The sequence below is a fragment of the Euwallacea similis genome, unplaced genomic scaffold (assembly GCF_039881205.1).
Source record: "Euwallacea similis isolate ESF13 unplaced genomic scaffold, ESF131.1 scaffold_49, whole genome shotgun sequence".
Taxonomy (NCBI): Eukaryota; Metazoa; Arthropoda; class Insecta; order Coleoptera; family Curculionidae; genus Euwallacea; species Euwallacea similis.
In genome coordinates this window covers 343,961-349,912 of record NW_027098674.1, presented here as the reverse complement: position 1 = coordinate 349,912, position 5,952 = coordinate 343,961, and positions in this window count along the sequence as shown.

Genomic DNA, 5,952 nt, shown 5'->3' with positions numbered 1-5,952 from the left:
CCAAATCTGTCTATTTTGGCTTGAAATTGCACCAAATTGATAAAAACATGCCAAAATGACTAAAACGGGCAGAAACGAGCGAGTTATGTTTCGTGGAACCGAAGCAGCTTTTTTAAAAAACACACACAAACACTAAAAAACTTATTTTTCAAATTTATTAAAATCAACTTAAAGACTACTTGACAATTTAAGGAACGAGCTTCTAATGAATCATGAGTGAATACTGAAACAATAATGAATCCTGACTAATGGCTGCTTAAACTATTTATTGTAATTTCTTGTCGTGTCAGCAATATAGTAATGTCGCAGCAGGCTTCGGCTTTGTCTAGATATTTCCATGATATAACTCCTCCCTCCTTGAGTTTCAACTTCTAGGGTAAGCGAGGAAATTGAATAGCTTCTGTTGATGTTCTCCTTTGTTGGGCCTGCTTTTCCTTTTGGACTCTTGGTTGTATGCATTTTTTCCAAAATGCGGCTAGACAACAACTTGTTAGTATTAGATACATAATTATGGTCCATATGCTCGGAGAGGCAGAGATTTCATCAAACGTCAGAAGTGGTTCTTCTTTCATCTGGAAAATTTCACTTTTTAGTTCGTGAAGTTTATCTAGTTTTAGCTCGGGAAGGTGTACACTTAAATTTAACATTTGTTCAATTTTATGATTGTTATTTAAGTCTGGAAATAATATGGGCTGCGAATATGTCTTTGAGGTTATCAGTTCGTTACGTACAAGTTTTTCACCAACAGTTACTTGACAACCTAAAGGTATTTGGCACAAAAATGTCCCCACTAAGTTCCTTGTTTCACTTTGTCGTCCTGGGCAAAGCATTTGTACAGATTTCTTCTTAGGACACACCAAAATCCATTTGTTGGTTGATCCTAGTCGGTCGATGACTACGTTTGCTATCTCGGCATGAGTTTGCTTACAAGTCGTCGGGGCTGTATTTGTACTAAGCAGCTTGACTTCACATGGGGCATTTTCCTGAATTTCTATAGGGCTTTCTTTAGCACACAAGTAGAGTTCTGGTATTATGTGTTGGCATCTCTTTTCGTAATACGCGTAGTGCAATTGACTAATTAACAAGAATTTATTTTGCGGTACAACAACCTTAAACAGACCTTTTATATAAATTGGAATGGCATACAGATGAAAATATTTAAAATCCTGGTTGTTAACTATGGGAATGTGTAAAATATATATAATTTTGTTATTCAAAATGAAACATTCTAAATCGATCATTTTTTCAAATAAAGGAATATTTTCAAAAGTTACAGCAAGTGGTAATTGATTTGATCCTAATTGACTTTGCAGGTTTATTAATTCTGTATAAAGATCTTTTGGTTTTATTACACTAGGATGTATCGTTTTGAGCTTAGCGAATACTAGCGAGTTTTCTATATCCTGCAGTATTGAAGCGATTATTTCATACATGTTTATTATTTCACCAATTAGTTCTTTCAGAAATACACAATTTCTATCATCTATAACGTCTTTTACATATGGTAAAATTTTGTTTATCTTATCTTCAATTAATTTATCATTTTGAAATAATTGTTTCAATGTCTGATTAAATCTTTCTATTACGGTTATTGATAATGACCTTTGGTTTAAAATTCTTGTTTGCAATTTTCTTTGATTTTCTTCAAGGTTACTGATAAGTTGATCGTATCTATCTCCATCGGATGCATCAAGATTTCCCGTAATCACTTTAAAGACAGTACCTATACCATTCATTATTCCTCTTTTTAATCTCCGTGAATGAGGTACAATTCTTTCAAACCTTTCTTCCGTTCTTTCTTTAGCAAATTTTAACATCTCCAGAAAATTTCCAAATTCGTCAAGATAAGGTTTCAGATGCTTAGTTTGATTTAATGTTATTGTAATGTTGGTCGTCTTTGTTTGTAAAATGTTTATTTGATGTATAATTGGATTCAGGTCATGATAATGTAACATGGTATGTTCATATTCAATTATTCTGGCATTCCCTATTTTGAGGGGCATGATACCGGGATTATCTTTAACCTCTGTAATTTCGATGGTTTCTTGAACTTGTGCCTCAAGTATTCCGACAAGAAAGCTGAAATATAATATTAACTAATTAGCATACTAAATAATTTGAAATTCTTCGTTTTGAAGGGTATTAATATATATATAAATCTAAAATTATTTTACAGAATCAAAGCTGTATCTATTTCTAAACGGTCTCTTTATATTATCCATATGGATCTTCTTCTGATTTATATCTACTACCGTTTTCCTATTAGTGTCGATCTTTTTAATCTGTATGGGGGGTTTAAAACTATCTCCTAATTTTTGTCTTGTGGGATTTTTTACATAAACCTTTTCTTGTGATTCGAATATATCTGGTTTGTCCCTATCTTCATTAAGTTTCTTTATCACCTTTTCTTTATTACCTATTAGCGATTCGTTTATTTTTCCGTATAAAATTTTTGCTTTGTCTTTATGTTCTGCTACATAGTTGGACATTAGAGTTTGATTCAGATCAATATTGAAAGGGTCTTCGCATTCGAGATGTCCATTAACAACGTCAATCGGTTTAAATTTTGTTGCAGAATGAATTGAGTGGTTGTAGGTCAAAATTGCATATTTCATTTTTTGACTGATGGGCATTTCCGATTGCCCTTGGTTATTTAATAAACGTATGTGTTCTGTAAGGGTAGAATGCAACCTTTCGATTGGTCCATTCGATTGTGGATGATTTGGGGAGCAAAAGTGAACTTCTATCTTATGCAAATTTAATAATTCTGTGATAACCGTATTCTTGAACTCGGTACCATTATCTGTTATTATCTTTTTCGGAATTCCATGATGGGAGAAAAAGAATATTAAATTATCCGCAATTTCTGTTGCTGCTAACGTATTTAATGGATAGGCTTGTGCGTATTTTGAAAAACTATCAATAATTGTTAAAAACTTAATTTTGTCTAGAGTATATGTGTCTAAATGTATTATTTCAAAGGGGCTGGTGGCTGTAGGAGTAATGTTCATTTCCATTCTTATTGGGTGCCTTGCGTACTTGCTTCTTTGACATATTTCACATTGGTCAATATATGTCTGAATAGATTCCTTGATATTGGTCCAGTAGTATTTATTTTTTATTCTTTTTTCTGTTTCCTCAATACCTCTGTGATTTGTTTTTCCTTCGTGATAGGCCTGTATAACTTCTTGTATTTCATCTCTTTCTGTAACATCAACTAGTTTGATTGTGCACCGTTTGAATTTCAATGAAGGCCATTTAAAATTTTTCCTAATAATTTCACAAAACGGGGGGTATAAATTTGCATCCTCAAAATACACCGAATACAATTTATCTGGGATGACGTTTTCTATAATAAATTTCATTAAATCGTGTTCCATATTATCATCCGATAGTTGTAATATAAATCTTCTCTTTTTATTGAATAATTCTAATTTCTTTAATTTTGCCGGAGAATGATATACCCTTGAGACTATGACCTGGTTGGCACCATAATTTACTGCCGTCTCAGCAATTGGCATACCGACGATAGGATTTTGTTCGTCGTTAGTGTGTACGGTTTCATTTTCATCAACAGCTCCTATTTCAGTCTCAGGTTCCTTTATTGTTTGTTGATCTACGTCCGGTTGTACTATCATTGAAGCACGATCTATGTCGTCATTTTCTAGTTTATTCTGCGCGTCATTTGCATTACTGCTAGTGCTTGCATTTCCCATGTTTTCATTAAATTTGTTTATGTATTCCACTAATTCTGTAAATCCATCCGTTTCTTTAGTGTGCAGTTCTATACGACTTAAGGCGTCAGCATTCGTGTTTAGTCTACCCTTTTTGTAAATAATTTTGTAGTCGAATTCTTCTAGCTTAATTCGCCATCGCAAAAGTTTAGACGAGGGATCTTTTAAATTAAACAACCATTGCAAAGGTTTATGATCTGTAACGATATTGAATTGTTTTCCGTAAAGATAGGGCCTAAAATATTTGGTAGCCCATACAAGGCAAAGACATTCCTTTTCAATGGTGGAGTATTTCTGTTCAGATTCGTTAAGCGTTCGTGATGCATAAGCTACAGGGAGGTCTTGACCGATTGGTCCCTGTGATAACACGGCTCCTAAGGCTACATTGCTAGCATCACAAGTTAAATTAAAAGATTTCGACATGTCTGGATATTGGAGTATCGGTTCGTTCATCAATAACGTCTTGCACGTTTCAAAGCATTCTATAAATTCCCGATTGTGTTCTATTTTAACATTCTTTTTCAAACATCTCGTTAACGGTTTAGTTAACTTAGCAAAATTATTGATGAACTTCCTATAATATCCTAATAACCCTAAAAATCCTTTTATTTGCTTCGTGGTTGTAGGTATTGGATAATTTTTTATTGCTAAAATTTTGTCTGGGTTTGGTTTTACCCCGTCTGGTGTAATAATATGTCCCAGATAAGCTACTTCTCTTCTAAGAAACTCACTTTTATCCATCTGTATTTTAAAATTAGATTCTCTAAGTCTGTTAAACACGGATCTAAGTCTTTCTAGGTGCTCTTGTAAAGACGTGGAAAAAATTATTATGTCGTCTAAATAAACTAAACATTTTTCGTTCTGAATTCCTCTTAAAATATTGTCCATGGCCCTTTGAAACGTTGCCGGAGCATTCTTTAATCCGAATGGCATGCGTGTATATTCGAAATGACCCTGTTCAGTATTAAATGCTGTTTATTGCACATCGGCTTCCTCCATCTCAATTTGGTGGAATCCGCTCGCTAAATCTAATGTGCTAAAATACTGGCATTTGTCAAGCTTATCTAATAAATCTGTTATGTTGGGAAGTGGGTACTTATCGTCGATAGTTTTCTCATTTAATTTTCGATAATCCACGCATACACGCCATTTTTGTTTTCCGGAAGCATCCTTTTTTTTTGGCACCACCCAAATTGGTGCAGACCAAGGCGAATTACTGGGTCGGATAATATTTTGACTTAGCATTTTGTTTATTTGATTTTCCACTTCTTTTTTGTGCACAAACGGGTACCTATATGACTTAGCATAAACTGGTAATTCATCGAATGTTCTAATTGAATGCTTAATCTTACTAGTGAATGTGAGTGGCATATTCTCGTGATAAAATATGTCAGCATATTCCTTACATAACTTTAAAATTTTAGTTTTTTCCTCTGGGTTGAGGTGATCCGTTCTAATTTGAGAAGGGTCAAATTCTACAGATTGTTTAAAATCAGTTTCCATATGGTTTAAATCAATTAAAGATTCATCTCGACACTCTTCATACTTTTCTACGTCAAAAGGTTCAGAAATATCTAGCGTTATAGGTTCACAAGTATTATTAATTACTGTCGTTATAGCGTATCCCTGATTTGCTTTAGATATACAGTTTGGGATTTCACAGTTGTGTAATTTCTGATAGGGTATTATTATATCTCCCTGCTGGATACTTGTCCGAATTTTGATTACCTGTTCACTTCGTGGTTCTACAATAACGTTATTTATTTGCGTTTTTATTTTATGATATTTTAACTGAATACTTGTATAAGGTGTGATTAAACATCCCTTCTCGTAATCTAATTTAGTCTGTAGTTTTCTTAAATTATCTATACCGATTAATCCGTCAAATGTATTGTGGAACTTAAATAAATAAAATTTCATAGAAATTGGTTTTGGTAATTTAAATAATTTTGAAGCAGGAATTTCAGCACTAAATTGATGAGCAGATTGTTGAAAAACCGTCGAAACTACGAATGGGTCCGACTTAATTTGATTTGGAAAAAATTTATTAGCTATGTCCGGATTTATGAAAGATTTTGTCGATCCACTATCTATCAGAATTTTTAAATTATGTTCAGGGAAAATTACATAGGAAAGTTCGCTTGCGTTATTATTATTCAGCGAAATAATTTCTGGTGTCATATGTCGCTGTTTACTTGGCCGGTTCGAGGAAAATTTT